This window comes from Lolium perenne, chromosome 6, assembly GCF_019359855.2.
Source record: "Lolium perenne isolate Kyuss_39 chromosome 6, Kyuss_2.0, whole genome shotgun sequence".
Taxonomy (NCBI): Eukaryota; Viridiplantae; Streptophyta; class Magnoliopsida; order Poales; family Poaceae; genus Lolium; species Lolium perenne.
Window position 1 is genome coordinate 65,457,423 of NC_067249.2, and position 17,718 is coordinate 65,475,140.

The 17,718-nt window shown below is 44.1% G+C and overlaps 1 long non-coding RNA gene across 1 annotated transcript in view; it reads left to right on the top strand.

Annotated features, from left to right (window-relative positions):
- Window positions 1–918: 918 nt before the first annotated feature.
- LOC127307529 (uncharacterized) overlaps window positions 919–17,718 on the top strand; it is a 123,137-nt gene continuing 106,337 nt past the window's right edge. Inside the window, exons 1-2 of the long non-coding RNA XR_011746896.1 lie at window positions 919–936; window positions 1,503–1,976. This is a non-coding gene — a long non-coding RNA (uncharacterized lncRNA). The remainder of the gene's footprint in view (window positions 937–1,502; window positions 1,977–17,718) is intronic.

Here is a 17,718-nt window from a genome sequence, read left to right on the forward strand (position 1 = left end):
AAAGGTAAGACTCCGAACTTCCCCTGTGCTGCCGGCCCCCACATGCATACCAATGCTGCAAGCCCAAAACGCCAAGCAGATCCCTCAGCATCACGTTGACTCGAACCTCCTTTAGTCAGTCCACCAATCTATCCTTCATGATATTCCTTCTTCTGACTTCACCATGGACCAAAAAGTCACCTAATGTCAACACAGAATATAGCTTCGCGGCGCTCCCTCCGGAACCAAACGGTCGGAATAAAAACATGGGTGCGCGCGACCGAATACCACCTGATCCAGCAAACTGCAGGCAAAATATGCACTGTTCCATTTGCCAGCGGAGCTTTCCGGAACTCATCTCTCCAGCCAGATCAAAGCAAACTGACATCCGGTAGATCCTCATCTTCGCTTGCGAGAAACCCGAGAACCGCCACCAAAAACAAAGCAAGACCAGCAGCCCCCACGCCGCCAGTCCCTCCTGCCGGATCACCAGGGAAGAAGACGGCGGCACGGATCATGTGTACCACCGATGAACCGTCACCGGGGGCAGAGGCCGCCACCGCTCCACCGAATCCTCCATGGCTACCGACGAAGAGCATCAGGCCCCGACCAAGTAGCCGTGCCGCCCGACTTCCTCCACCGGCGCTTCATCACCTCCCATGGAACGCCACAGTGGAAAACCTCTCCCCCCCTCGTCGTTCGACGGAAGGGGCGCCGCCACCACTGCCATGGCCGAGGCCGGGGCTGGGGCTGTGGCCGGGCCGGGGCCGAAGCCGGGGCCAAGGCCAAGGCCGGGGCCGGGGCCGCGGCGGCTGAGGTGCGGCGATCCGGGAACGGCTGCTCGGAGCGGGGCGGGTAGATCCTCCGCCGCCGCCCGGGAGGGGGGGCGGGAGAGGAGGAGGCGGCGGCTAGGTTAGGAGAGGCGGCCAAAGGCCACCTCTCCTCTGCAGCAACTAGGTGGTTTATTCATCTCACGTTTTCAAGTTTCAGTTTAATTGATTTATGTGACTGTCCAGAAGTAAGCCGATTCATTTTGCTATCTATTTCATGCTTTAGGAATAAAAGATTTAGAGATTTAGACATAAAAGTGACAAACATGGATGCTACAATTTTTTGCTATCGATTTCCAAAATACCAAACAGGGATGATGCAAAAAAAAAAAAAAACTTTAGACTTCAAGTTTTTTTCATCACCTCTTTGTATTTTTTTGGATCATTAGGAATTGAGTTGAAATTAAATCTTTGCAATCGTACTAGATTTTTGTACAATTACATGGGGTTTTTAAAGAATTTTTTTTGCCCTTAGCTTTTGACCCGGGGTTTGCTCTGATCCTGGCTCCGCCAGTCACTACCCATTTGCCGAAAGAACTGACGGTACATCGCCGGGCTGTGCACCATCTACCATCTTTTCTCTCTCTACCATGTGTGGCTACAACTGCTCTCTCTCTCTCACGAGGTTGATGCGTGTACCGAGTGTTTGATGTTATGTTTGTGAGATGAGATTTGTTTTGTTGGTCTGTACAGGATTTAGAAGTGTGTCAATTCAACCTCGACCAGATTCCATGGGTGATCACCCCCAAGCGAGGTGCTCCTCCTCAACACCGTAAGAAACAGGTACACATGCAACTTGGAAACAAAAATATCGACAACATTGCCTATCTCTGTGTTTACTGTGTGATCATGATCATTTTCTTAGTATGCTTGAAAATAAGGCTGTCCTTTTCATCTTATTTTGTTTTGCAAAGTGGTTCAGGTGCAGCTCAATGGGTGTCTGCTCCGTTGTGCCACGCTGTGGGGATACATGGGACCGGTGGTCTATGGTTGCTCACGCTCGACGACGACTACAAAGACGTCGACGGTGCGGTGCCATGCCATGGGAAGACTGGGCGGGCGACATGCGGCCAGAGGGAGGGTGTGGTCGAGCTTGCGCTCGACTGTAGAGGATGCTATAAACGGATTTTACAGTAGCATGGAGTTTTTTACCTGCTCATATATGAGGTAAAAAGTCACAATGTTTTCAATCTTGGCAATTACCTGCGTACTATTATGGGCTGATTTTTGTTCCCAAGACATAGAGATGATGAACACTATTTTGTTTAGTGGGCCGATGCAGAATGGAAGGGCAGGGCAGGGGTGGGATCTATATGGTTACCAAACCAAACAAAAACAAAAGTCAACCGGGAATTAGATAAACATTGGAGTTGGACGGTGAATGATAAAACTATGCACATGTAGTCTCCTCTAGCAGACGCTGCATCTTTCTTGTGTTCAGTACGTCCTATCTACTGCATATTTGATAATTGAGTGTACCTATTAGCATCAGATATGTAATTTAGTCGCTCAGTTTTTGACAGAAAGTACCTGTGATTTTTGAATGATGTATGACTGCGTGCTTTGGATTCAATACATCGATGGCAAACGGGTTAATTCCTAGGTTCTAAAGAAAATGCTTGGAGATGATAGTATCCCCATATTTCTATGTCACTCTTTCGAATTGCTACGCCACTATCTTGATCATGTATTAGAAGAGAGCAGATGTTGAATTATATGAAGTTTGATTGTTTACATTGTATGTTTGTACAAATAACTTGATGGCTGCATCACGAGCAAGAAGATCCTGAATGTACTTTTCCTGAGAGATAGAAAAGCCATCAGAAGTGGAGGAAACCTCAATGCCAAGAAAATAGCGAAGAGGACCAAGATCAGTCATAAGAAACTGATCTCGAAGACGAGCCTTGACAAAGGCAATATACTCAGGATCATCACCAGTAATGATCATATCATCAACATAGAGAAGAAGAAGAGTACGTCCACGAGGAGAAGTGTGAACGAAAAGTGCTGGATCATGAAGACTAGGAGAGAAACCAGCAGCAGTCACCACAGAGGCGAAGCGCTCAAACCAGGCACGAGAGGCCTGCTTGAGACCATAGAGAGAACGTCGAAGACGACAAACCATCTCATCGGGAACAGAATACCCAGGAGGAGGCTGCATGTAAACCTCCTCACTCAACTCGCCATTAAGAAAAGCATTCTGAACATCAAGCTGGGACACAGACCAGCGTCGAACAGAAGCAACAACAAGAAGGGTACGCACAATGGTCATATGAGCTACAGGAGCAAGAGTCTCATCATAGTCACGGCCCTGCTCCTGCTGAAAGCCACGAGCCACAAGACACACTTTATAGCGCTCAAGAGATCCATCAGAGCGAGTCTTAATTTTATAGACCCACTTACACGTGATATGACGAACATCAGAAGGGGGATAAACAAGATCCCAAGTGCCAGTGCGCTCAAGCGCAGCGATCTCCTCAGCCATGGCAAGCTGCCATTCAGGATGACGCTCGGCATCCCGATAAGAAGTCGGCTCGGAAACAACAGAGAGACCATACTGACTAGGAGAGTAACAGGCTGGAGCACGACGCTGACGAACAGGCCGTAAAGGGGGAAGCTCATCGGCAGAGGACAACTCATCAGAAGAAGAGGAAGAGAGGACAACATCGGAAGGATCCGAAGCCGGAGAACGAGGGGTACTAGGTGGACTAGATGGACGAGAGGATGGTGCCGAAGGGGGCGCATCAGAACTAGGAGGGGGAGGAGAAGGGACAACAGGGGGTGCATCCAGAAAAAGAAGAAAAGAGATATCATCCACCGGGTAAGTACCCGAGGTGGGGCGAGGATAGAAGGGACGCGTCTCATCAAACGTGACGTCACGAGAGATCCGCATCCGACGACCAACAGGCTCCCAACAACGATAGCCCTTATTCTCATCACTGTATCCGCGAAAAACACACTCAACAGACTGAGCGGTTAGTTTGGTGCGTTCGCGAGGAGGGAGAAGAACATAGCAAACGCAACCAAATAAACAAAGAGTCGAGTAATCTGGAGAGCTACCAGAAAGACGCTCGAGAGGAATGCCACCATAAAGGGCAGCAGAAGGCTGAATGTTAATGAGGTAAGTCGACGTAGCGACAGCCTCAGCCCAGAAATGCGGCGGAAGAGAGGAAGCAATCATCATAGCACGAGTAGTCTCAAGAATATGACGATGCTTACGCTCGGCGACATCATTTTGAGCATGGGCGCCGGGACACGAGAACTGGGCAAGGGTGCCCTGCTCAGCAAGAACACCACGCAGGTGCTGAGATACTCTCCTGCAGAATCAGCACGAAACACAAGAATAGGCGTGGAATATTGAGTACGAACCATGACTGCAAAACGCTGATAAATAGGGGATAATCTACGATAACCCCCCCAGTTGGTGTTAAGTGAGCTCACAGGCCCCCCGCCGCTGTCTCTGACATGTGGGGTTTAAGTGACCTGGGGGTTATAAGGAATTCCCCCGATAAATAGAGACCACCTCACTGCGAGAGTGCATAAGAAACAACCAGGTGTACTGCGAAAAATCATCAATAAACACAATATAGTATCGATGACCCCCTTTCGAAGGAAAGGGAGCCGGACCCCAAACATCCGAATGAACTAAATTAAAAGGTCGCTAAGATACAGACGCACTAGTAGGATAGGGAAGCTGAATATGTTTGCCTAACCTACAACCCTGACACGAACGCAAAGACACATCTCCTGAGGTAGACCCCAGAAGACCACTACGAACTAATGACGATAAACGGGAACCACAGAGGTGACCCAGTCGATGATGCCACTGCTGAAAAGATCTAGTGACAGAAGCAGCAACCGCAGGAGTACTGGCAGATGAAGTGTCAGCAGAAGGAACACGAAGCCAGTCTAACTCCCAGAGCCCCGGGGACTCAAGGCTGCGAGGGCCAGCTCCAACCAGGGCCTGTGTACGGCGGTCCTGAACAGCACAAGAATCAGCGTCAAGAATGACGCAACAACCAGAATCAGTAAGCTGACTAGCAGAAAACACGTTCATCTGAAGACTAGGAACATGAGAAACATCAGGAACAGAGAAAGAGGAAGTAGAAAGGGTGCCTCGACTGGAAACAGGAAGAGAGGTACCATCAGCCGTGATAACACGGACAAGAGAAACAAGAGAGCGAAGAGCAGAAAGAATAGAAGACACAGAAGTCATATAAAAAGAAGCTCCAGAATCCAAATACCACGGGGATGACGTACCTGACTGTGTAGAAGGTGGTGGTCGCGCGGTGCCAGAAGAGCTAGGCACAGAACCAGCAGTACCCGTCGAGGAAGAGCTTGGAGCAGCGAGCAGACCACGAAGACCACGGATAATGTTCTGATCAGATAGCACAACAATAGAAGATCCTAAAGAATCAGCCTGATGACGAGTATGGTGCCGCGGACGTAAGCTGGGATCCCTCGTGTGGCCAATCCTGCCACAGTAGGTGCAGGGAAGTGCTGTCGAACCACGAGGCTGCTGGGGCTGACTCTGGCCCTGGAATGGAGGAGTAGAGAGTATCGGCGGTGCTGGAGACCGCAATGAAGCCGGCGGCGTAGGAGGGGCACGAGCAGCAAGAACAGAGGGAACCTCAAGAAGACCAGCACCACGAAGACGAGTCTCCTCAGCACGAAGCTCAACCAGTACCTCAGAGAGCGGAACACGACCACAGGCAAGCAGCTGTGCACAGCGTGGCGTAAACTCCTTACGGAGCCTCAACAAGAACTCAAAAACGCGCTGAAACTCCAGGTCCGCGCGCACAGTCAGACAACAGGGACAGGTGACACACACAGCTGTACGAAGAGAATCAAGCTGACGCCAAATAGCAGCACTCTGAGAGTAGAACTCATCAATAGTAGAATCACCCTGCTGAAGGGCATGCTCCTGGCGGACCACATACAGGTAAAGAGCATCCCCAGACGGCTGATAGCGCTGACGAAGAAAAGCCCACTGAGCAGTAGCAGTGTGAAGACCCATAAACTCAGCAGCATACTGAGGCAGAACACTAGAGGTGAGAACAACAGCAGCACGAGCATCCTCATCTATCCACTGAGTGTAGTCAGTCAGATCCTGCCGGTAAGTCGCAACGGCAGTAGAGTGGTCCAGTATCATCAGCACTCTGAGTAGCATCGGGGCAAGGGCAACGGGGGTCGGTGCAGTAGGCGCCGTAGGAGCAACAGGGCGCGGCGGACAGGAGACCTCGCCAGAAAGCACACCTCAAAGACGAAGACCACGCATGTGCACGCGCATGAAGGCAGCGAAATCAGGATAATTCGCGCCATCGAAGATCACCGGGCAGCGAGGAATCGCAACATAGCCCGAAGAGGAAGACATGTCTCTCTTTTTTTGCTTTTTTTTCAGATCAGATCGAACGAGAACAGATCAGATCGAACGATATGGCCAAGCGAGTTACTGCGGGACTCGACGGAAGAAAACATAGGCGGGGCAGCAGACCGGATGGGCGGCCGGGGAGGCAGCGGCGGGAGGCGGCGACGGGCGGCGGCTGGCGGCGGATGGTGGGGCGGCGGAGAACGGCCAGGGCAGGGAGAGCGCGGGCTGCCGGGCAGAGAGGAGCGGCCGGGGCAGGGAGATGAACAGCCGGCCGAGACAGGGAGATGGCGGGCCGCCGGAGAAGGGAGACGGCGGGCGGCCGGCCGAAGGAGCGGCGGCCGGAGCGGCAACGAAACGAAACTGTAAGGGTATTTTACCCTTATCCATTATTTTGGTAACAATGACACCGTGCTAGAGTATTTGGCCTAATACATTTATAAGGATAATCTCAGGTATTAGGCAAAGAGGCATAAATGGTGTATCAAAGGAACAAGAAGGCTAAAGGAGACCCCCCACTTCAACAACAATCGAAAAGGGGTCTACAGCAGAAATCCGGTCTGCCGCCCGGTCAGCCGGCCTCCCAACCGGCCTGCCCGGCGTGCCGACCGGTCAACCGGGCGCCAACCGTGCGCCGGACTAGCTCCGGTCAGCCGGCCTCCCAACCGGCGGGCCCGGCGGGCCGACCGGTCAACCGGGCGCCAATCGGATGACCTCCTGGACGATACAAAGTGACCCCGGTCGGGGTCCGGCCTGCCGACCGGTTTGGACCGGCTGGTCCGGTCCCTGATCCGGTCCGACCGGCCTCTGCACCGGACAATCCGGTCTGTGGTCCGGTTGACCGGGTTTGTCGGGAGAAAAGCTGATGTGGCAAGTGACCAACGGCCATATTTCGAAGAACACTATAAATAGCCCTTCTCCTACCTCTGAACAGTTAGGCACTACACTACAAGTTGTTCTTGAGCTCTCTCTCTCATACTCCATTGCTAGAAACACCAAAAGCCTCAGATCTCCCTCCTCCTCCACCCAAACTCAAATCCCTCCGGGGAAACGATAGAGGAGGACCCGATCTACTGTTCTACCAAGCCAAATCTCATTCCCCCTTTTATTCATCAAGAAACTTGCTTCCTAGGGTTCCTTGGAAACCCTAGGTGGGCAAGAGGAGTCCGGAAGCATCCAGGCTGTGGATTTGCTCCGGGCAAGATTGTGAAGGTTTGGAGGCTACCTCAAAGTCTACCACAAGTGAGTGAGCTATTCCTTCGTGGGATAGGCTCCGGAGAATAGGGTGAGCCTTCGTGGCGTGGGGAATCCTTCGTGGGACCTCCACCCCTCCAAACATGACGTACCTTCTTGCAAAGGAAGGGAACACGGGAATACATCCTCGTCTCCAGGTGCTATCGGTTATCTCTAACCAAACTCCTTACTTGTGATTTAACTGCCTGTGAGAGCCTTCGTGCTCGAGTTAGTTGTATCCTCATATAGGTTGCTTCACCTAGTTTGCATTAGGCTCACCTTTATATTCCGCAAAGCCTAATATTGCAAAGAAAGAATTAAAATCTGTAGAAACCTATTCACCCCCCTCTAGGTTTACCATCTCTATACTTTCAATTGGTATCAGAGCCTGGACTCTTATTAAGGGCTTCACCCTCTTAAGAGTGAGATGGATAAACTATTCGAGGGTCTAGATGAAGACTCTAACCTTTCGGTTAAAGAGATGAAATCTAGATTCTTGGCATATGATGCCGAGAAGAAGAAAAAGGAGGATGCCTTACAAAGCCAAATGGCAGAGATGACTGCCATGCTTAAGAACTTGACTAGTGGGAATCCTAGTGGAGCTTCGGCTCCTCAAGGGAGTTTCCATGAAGTCAACCATGACTATCCCAAAAACACTTCACCCATGCCTCATATAAACCATAGTGGGAATGTTCCCCATTTTGATGGAACTCACTTTCCTTTTTGGAAATCTGCTATGGAATCTCATGTTCGCAGCTGCAGTGTGGAGCTATGGGAGATCATTGTTCATGGATACCGGGAGCCACAAGATCCCATTCGGTTGACCTCCACCAAATTCTACAACCGTCAACTCAATGCCTCCGCACGTGACAAGATTAGGAGTGGCATCAACCGCAAGCTCCTTGATCAAGTCAATGACATAGACTCCGCTAAAGAGTTGTGGGATCGAATCATAGTACTCCAAGAGGGAACCGATTTGATCCAATCAGCTTTTTATGAGACCGCAAAGCAAGAGGCCCATTAGTTCATGATTTGAGAAGGAGAATCCGTGGCCGATGCTTATGCAAGGCTTGGTGCTCTTAGAGTAAGGGTCAAGGGACTTGGAGTTGAGAAGTACAATGATGGCTTCGAGATGAATGAAGCATTCATAAAGTCCAAGGTCATTGCTATGATTGCTGTCAAGCAAGAAGACACCAACCTTGCACTCAACTTGCAAATCATGACCAAGAGTGCCGATCTGAACTCTGATGATCTAGTCTCCTATGCGGCCGCCAATGAAAACATGGCCAAAGCGGGAAAGAGGCTTGTAATATCCCAGGTAATGGGGTTACAAAAATAGAGGAAACAAATGTGTGCATTGAATTCATGCATAGAAAATCTGGGGAATTTTCGCGCTTTAAAGTAAACAATCACAGTAACTGAAGTTTCACTTGACCTTGGTGGAATTGAAGTAGCTCACCAAGTCAAACGCTATAAACCTCAATGTGACTTTGTTTAAAACCTTGTTTTGGGTAGAGATGATTTGATCTAAGGGGTTAGATCAAATGAGATTAAAATAAACACAACAACAGCTTAATCAATGATCAATTGCTTGATCTCATAAAAGATCATATTATGGTAATCCTTGCCATAACATATGAACATCTATTCAACTGAAAATCAAGTAACAATAAAATGGAGAAACCATCCTTGACTTATCTTTTCCATGTCTTAAACTAATCCTTGATCCTACCATGAACCTCATGGTATTCATTCTACTTCAAACTTGGAAACATGACAAGGAGATCAACCCTAAAAGTATATATTCTTCTCTATTCCAAATTATTAAGCGTCAAACATAGAGAGGTGAGAGTTCTATTAATTATTAGAGAAGCAATAACAAACCTTGAGTTAAACCTTGGATATACATCCAAGTATTCAAATCATCATCTTTAAGAGGAACCCAAGGATCTTATTCAAGATATTCCCTAGAGAGAGAATCCATTTATGTTAACCATAGATATTGGTGACCACAACATTCTCTATGGAGCCTAACCTTAGGTTAGTATTAAAGTCCTTCCCAAATGAGAGTGACCATTCATACTAATCCAAGCTTTACCTATTTAAGAATAAAGGACAACCTTTGAACTAAAGTATTAAGAGATTAACCATTTCATCTTGAAGTGGTGAGATAACCAAATATCAATAAGACTATACCCATGAATTAGTGAAATAAGGATAGGACTAATCCAACTAAGTTAGAGAATTGAATCTTTAGCTTAGCTACTTAAATAAATATGAGGAGTACACCATAAACCCTAGAATAACTATTCCTATATGAGGGGAATCAAGCTATGGAGTTACACATAAGTAGTTGAGGCAACACTTGAACCTTAGGGAGATAATTAACCAATCATCAGGATGATTATATCATCATATCTTGAGAAGAACTCTAAGTAATTATCTCAGGCATTTCCTGGGATATAAACTATAGAGGTAACCATACTAGGATCATTTTAGAAAGTAAAATAAAAGTGCTAAACCTTAGTTGAGCAAAACAATACTTGATCTTGGAAGTGAGAAGCTAGTTCATGCGAGATACCTTAGGAAGCCAAACCTTGATCATTATAAATTGAGTGATGATCATAAACCCTAAGAATTTGAGGTAGAGATATTAAGAACAAGTTGATCATGCCTAATCCATGATCTTGCTCTTGAGGTATGTGAGGAAAAGTTAAATCCTAATAGGATTAGTAGATGTTATTCACCACATGAAATTATAAGGAGATCAATAGTAAGCAACCCTAAGCTTATATCCCAACCCTAACTTGAGAACCACTTGGTGATCATAAGTATAGTTCTACCACATCTACATTCCACATATTCTTCACCTAAGAAACATAAGAAAACCTTAGAGTAAAACTCCATACTTAATATGGTGAGAAACCATCCATCCATATGACCAAAGTTAACTATAAAAAGAACCATAACCACTCTAGTTACTTTAATGATAAATTGAGGATAGTAATAAAATTCAATTGGTAGAAGATAAAACCAATTCTCAACTCCTTAGTGACTAAAGGAGCACATGAAAGATTAAGCAAATAACCAATTTATCATGCATTGGGGAGAGTAAACCTAGCCAATGCAAAATGGTGTCATCTCATATCACAACCTAGAATTAAACCTCAAACCTAGTTTATGTATCACTATGGTGATCATAATATAAACCAGGCTATAATTGAGATTCCAAACCATATGCCATTAGGTAAATAACATTAGAACCCTAGTATTGCACATTAATCAAGTCTTATGCTTCAATTCTTGAACATAAGAAAAACCTTGTGCTACATTCCATCATTAAAACCATATGTGTAGTAATCAATCATTTATCCTTGTAACCAAAGATCAACCATGATTGAAACAATACCTACATAAATACTTTCAAAGATAATGATAAGTATTAACCTTAACAAGGAGTTTATCATAGATACTCTAAAACCCTAATACATTGGCGCTCACATAAAATCATGTGCAAGTGACCAATTCCCTAAATTGAAACCAAGTCTTAATACCACCTTTAAAATACTTTGAGTTCAAAGTATCAACTCTATTTCCAAATAAATTGATTCACAAAAGTGGTATGAAATCCAAATGAGGACCTAAATTCATGATTAATTGATATTTTGAATAAGCCTAAAAATATGGAATATACTCAAAAATAAAACACTTGTTCTAAATAGAAGGAATGGTGTAATAACCATTGTTCTACAACTTAATCAAATTTAACACAATCAGAAACCTGCAAATAAAATAGGAATTCAAATCAGATTCAAATTGGAAAGAAATACAAAATAAAAAATTGAAAACAGAAAAGAAAAAGAGAGAAAAGGACTTACCTAGCTTACCTGCCGCAGGAGCCCACCAGCAGCCCAACAAGCACGGGCCCAGCACAGCCCAACCTGGCCCAAGGTACCCCTTCGTCCAAAAATAGCCCGAGGAGCTCATCCTCATCCTTTCTCTCCGCATGGACGACAGCACGACGGCGTGCCCACCTTCTCCTCTCGCTGGCGACCTCCCCTGGCTCGGCGTCGTGACGAGGCACATCTCACCGCCGTATTCAAGCCCCACGATGAGCCCTGGCCCTCGATTTCTTCTTTCTCCGCTCGATTTCCTCTCCACACCAAACCCTGGCCGCACCGGTGACTTCAAGCGCCGCCGGTGGAGACCTCCCTGGCCAAGCCGTGGTCACCATCGTCACCGCCGTGCTCTTCTTGCTCAACCCACACAAGGAATCGAGCCAAAGCCGTCCGGAGCACCGTCGTGGACCTCATCTTCTCCGACACCGGCAACTGCAAATTTCGGCGAACCAGACCTCCCCTTGCCTCGCCATCAAGCCCTGCATGCTCAGGGTGAGCTCCTCTTCCTCCTCATGTGCTAGGCATGCTCGTTAGGCGTCGGGATAGTCGCAGCGTTTGATCACCTGGGAACACCGCCGCGGTACCTCGCCGTTGACCAAGCTCCGGTGACCTTACCGGAGCGGCACCGCCACCTCTTGGCTCCTCGTGGTGCGCTGGTTCGAATGGAACCAGTCGCCCATCCGCGCATGGCCGGAATCGACGTCGCCGGCGATGTCTGCCCGCCGGCCACCGTGCTCCTGGCCACGTCCTCGATTTTGACTTGGTCAAAACCGACGTGGACCACTGGCCCACCTGTCTGTGTCTATGGGTAACTCTAGTCTGGGTAGGTTTAGTAGTTTTCTGTTTAAATTCAAATTTCACAAATTGCTGCAACATTATAGAAATAAATCAAATTCATTTCAATTCTGAAAAATACCAAATGTGATATCAAAATGATCCTAAAAATAAACTCTATCCAATAAAAATATAATATGAAAATTTTATTTTTAATAAAAATTCAATTATTTAATACTTATTAATTAAGCCTTTTCTTTAATTCTTAATACAATTAAAATTCAGAAATTAGGAAAACTTTTCAAATTAAATAAAAACCAGTAAATAAACAAAGAAAACATTAAAAGTAATTATCTTTATTTGTTATTTTGTTAAATCATTATTAGAGAGATTTAATCCCTGATTAATAATTACCTTAATTATTAATTGTTTAAAAAGAATAAAATGCCAAATTCAATATTATTTTATTTACAAGTTACTAATAACTTCAACTTTAAATTGAAGTTATTAATCATAGGACTATATGGTAAATAGCAAACCCTAATTCCATAGTGAATGATATTACAACCCATCATTTCATGTGAAACCTAAAACCCTAATTCAATTAGGAACCCTAGCTCCATTATTACATGTGAACCCTAAATTGCTTCTAACCTAAACCCTAGGTTAGAACATGTGATCATGATACTTTAATTTCATTCATAGCTCCATAGTAGCAACTAAACAATTGCCAAGTCTTCATAAAATAATAGAGACCCATCTCTAATACTTTGGTATTACATGTGTTCATGCTTAGTTGATCAAACAGGACAACCCCTAGTTCCTATCTTCTGAGACACCCAACTTAGTTATCCATGCTTAGCATCACATCAATGTGATGAACCTCAGGAGCAACTATGCCAAATCTTGAGAATTACCTAACCATATTCCACTAAACCCTACTAGTGTTGGATGCTTATCAACCATCCTATTCAGGAGTCAATTATTCCTTACTTAATAGAACCAACAGTAAAACCTAGACCACCTCAACCCTAATTGATATACTTCTTATTATTTAAGAAGTATGTTCTTCAAAAGTTATTCTTTTGAAGTAAATAAAGAATCATCATCAATCGTGCTTATAAGGACCTATAAACCCTAGCCAGCTATCACTAGCAAGATAAACCAACCTTGACAACAATCTTGTATGAATAATTGCTTAGAATGCCAGGCTTAACTCAACCTTACAAGCCCTTGGTGTTGCTGAATCCAACTAGGTTGTGATCCATCTACTAGTTACTCCAGAAACCAATTAGAACCATAGAAAACCATAGAAACCCACAAACCTAATTATCATACTTGTTCTTTATTAAATAACATGTTCTTCAAAAGTTATTCTTTTGAATTATATGATAAGTAATCATCAACCATGCACTATAGGACCTAAAATTGACAACCGCTCCTTACTTATTATACACCTACTATTCACTGGTGTGTATGATTGTTACTATTCATTTTACCACCTGCTTATGATTCTAAAACAACACAACCCTGAATAAGAACCTTGTTTGTGAATCATTCTAAAAGTGCCACACACCCTGAACTAATAATTACTACTCACTAATCCTAAATCATCGGGGTTAGATCACGCTTAGAACGATTGCATCTCATACTTATGCATTATTGCATCCTTGCCTATCTTTTAAACATCGTCCTTACCGGACGATGATGCTATTTCAGAATTTGGAGTTATTGCGTATCGAAGACCTTGCCTGCATAATCTTGCAGTCAAGAAAGGCAAGTTCATCACTTGCTCATGTCATTTGAGTATTTTTTCCAAATTACTTGCAAAGTACTATGTTTATCACTATTGCATAAAAAGCAAAACCACTATTTTCATAACTATGAATATGACTAAGTGGTGGGCAATGGAACCATGGATTGTGTTGATATGGTGGAGGTTCCATTGCAAGGGTTTATATCCATCTAGGATTAAACAACAAATGTCGTCCAGTGATTCTTGTGCCGTAATACCCGTGTTAGCCATAAGATCTAGAGTGGGACGGAATAGTCAATCGTATTTCCACCTCTTGTACATCAACGGACGCGCTTTACCGTAGACACTTGTAATCTGTCGGGGGCAAGCGGTAGGCTGGGGAAGCCAAAAGTTCCCCACGGCATTGTCCGTAGACACTTGTCGCCCGAAGAGCAAGCGGTAGGCTGGGGAAGCCAAAAGTTCCCCACGGTTATTGCGGTCTATGATGGGTTGCAGCTACCGGCGAAGGAGTTTATGGTAAGAGCCCAGAACTGTTGTCATGGTCGGGGTCCATCCTTAATTGGTGTAAGAGGACCGGCGAGGACCCAGGGTCGGGGTATGCAACAAAGGGTGGGTGTGCGAGGTAGCGGAGGAATATGATTGGCTATGACCTTATACCGGGCCTCACACCAAAGGAAGTGTGGACGGGTCGCCCCCGGTTGGCACCAAGGTTAAGATCTCTTATGGGTAAAGCAACACACCTCTGCAGAGTGTAATGAATCGTGACCTGTCACTCCCTGTTCCGGGATTTGGAACTGCGAACGCTGCCGGAAAGGAGCTCCATGAAGTTCTAGTAAACCGGTGAAGGCTGACGGACATAGTTCTTCTGAATAAAAGCAACCTTTTGAAGAAATGGTTATGAAAACCTGCATTGGTATTAGACTTTCTGGTCTAATGTCGTAGCTAGTGCATTAAACACCTCTTTCCTATAATGAACTTGTTGAGTACGCTCGTACTCATCCCACTCTTAAATCCCCTGCTTAGATATGGAGGCATCGAAGCAGGATCTACAGTGCAAATCGAAGGCCGAGGAGTCAACAACTACTTCAAGAAACAGGACCCTGTCAGAGGAGTCAGATACCACATCCAACAAGGAGAAAACCTAGTTTAGCCATAGAAGGGAACTAGCTTCCTAAACCTAGCTCCTATTTAGCTAGAATCTGTTCATAACACCTATAGCTAGTCAAATACTCTACAAATAGAGTTCGTGATAGAATTAGTCTACGAGTCGTTCTTCTGGAGTTTATTTGCAGATTTACCTCATTGTAAAGTAGGAGGCTATGCTGATCTTATGTAATAGAGTCAGTGTTGTAATTCTATAGACATGCCTTGGACCCGCATATGTTTCTGTTGTACCACTCTGAGCGATATAATACTAGTGGAACGGTGTTTCATTGGTGTTATATCAAACTTGCATACTACACCATGCAGTGGTATGCCGGGTCACCACAGTTGGTATCAGAGCAAATGCTTTGACCCTAGGATTAAAACCCTTTAAAGGAGACCTATAGGATTGGTAGTGTCTCTAGGAAGTTGTCTTACTTAAACTAAATAGTTCTTATGACTTGAGATGGATATTCACTTGAGAATAATCCTGACACACTTAAGTCAACATTTCTTACCGATCTTTCCTAAGTGAAGTTAGTTGGCTAATCCTAAACATATAGCACACCATTAAGTCCTTAGAACAATAGATGAGTAGATCACAGTTGGTATACAATACATGGTAGTCCAAAGAGAGGATACAACCATAAGGAAGATATCCTATTGGAAGATGTGTACCAACATCTGTCATGAATAAATAAGAGTTATCCAGACCTGTAATAGGAGTAATAACAAGTGATTAAAATCAGTATATCAGGAAGACATCCTATTAGAAGGTGTATACCAAGACAAGTAATGGGTAAGTAAAAATCTACCCAAACTTGTGAAACAGTTGATAGTAAGTGATAACTATGAGTTATATGAAGTAGTATAGACCATGATGAGTCAATCATGGGAAACAAGGAAGAGTGATAGGAATAATATATGTCTACTTACATGGTAGAGTAGCTAATCATATATGATTCACCTGAGAATCATTATGTGATGGAATAGAACATCCTAAACATTTAGGAGGAGAACAATAAGAAGCCAGACAATAGTGCAAGAACTGTGTTCTAAAAATATGGGAAGTATGCCAAGCACATCATGACCATATGCTTATGGTAGAAATGCTTAGAAGAATAGGAACTATATCCTAATAAATATGTATTCAGAGTAACCATATTAGAACTAGTGGTATCATACAAAATAGTCCTCAATAGCACTTATATATGGTATAATACTTTGTTAGTACTTCCAAACAAAACTAGGTTAACTTTAACTATCCTAGGCCACTTTGTTTCAGGTTTATCTCATGGCAAATGTGCAATTACAGTAAATGTTGAGATAAATAGTAGAAATCCACATATTCGTGCTAAGTATCACGATATAAACCTATCTTATGTGGTGTTATATACTACACATCAGAGCCTGATGTTTAGAGATGTCTTACTCAACTATGATATTCAGGCTTATGATGGTGTGTATTATAAGCACAAAGCTGGATCTTCTTGGATTTTATTGGATTTTCATTGTTTGACTAGATCCATACATGAAGTTTGACTTTGATATGCAAATGCATGTTGCAATATCAAGTTTCTACTTGATGTTAAAGATCTAGAGGGTAATGGTATTCGTGTGAGGAAGTGACGAATTCTGAAGATTCTGAAGACAAGATGAAGGTTCATCAGTTAAGGAAACAAAGTTGTGGGAAGCAACCACAATATTCAGAAGGAAGTACCAATCAAAACTCATGCTTTACCTCAACAGAGGAGTACTTTAGTACATAGGAAGCATGAGGTGAGAAATATGATGATGGTGGAGTAGTAGAAGTAGAACCATAGTCATTATGGAAGAGGGAATGCATGGGAAATCACTTAAGATACTATATTCATAGTGTCAGCTAGTGGTTTTCTTGCAAAATAAACCCTGAATGAAGGAAGATGATATATGAAACCATAGCAGATATAAGAAGACCATAGTTTATATCAGAAGACCACAGTTGGTATAGGATCAATAATGGGAGATAAAGTAGAATCGTCCAGTTTATCAGAACCTATAATAGAATCCATTTTTAGATAACAAATAGCCACAGTTGGTATCAAGTAGTCCATAATTGGATTATTTGCACCAAGAAGTTGTGAACAAATAAAATTTTGTTAGCCAAATAACAATGACCTATAATCATTTAGTCGAAGGATTCACATTGGATGTCCACAATTGAGTGGATACACCACAAACATTCTTCGTGAGACTTTTAGAAAAGTATAAACCATAAGTTAGACCCAGACCAATATTCTAACCATAAGTCCAATGGTTGGAAGAAAAGGAGTTGAAGACCATAAGAAAACTCTAAGGGGTAGAGTAAAGATTGAGTTGGATGTACAATAACTCAATATTTTGGGCAAGAAGGATGATGAAGGTCTGAACTGAGAGGGAGTTCTATCTTATTTTCATAAGATTGTTGGACATTACTTTCAGAAGAATGTCAGACCAGAAGCCGAGGTTTATACCTCGAGGAAGCAAGAAGTGGACTATCACTTGAGCAAGTGGGTAATAATTACTCATAAGTACTAAAGCTTAAGTCAGCTAATGATAATAAAGTTGGACGAAGGAAATACCGTAGATAAAATACAGCCCTAGAAGGCCAAAGACCAAAGGAGATTGACTATACCAAAACTTAAGTCCATTTGAATGATTCCTTTCATGGAACCTAAAGAACCCAAAATAGTTATAGGTATCAATTATAAACCATGA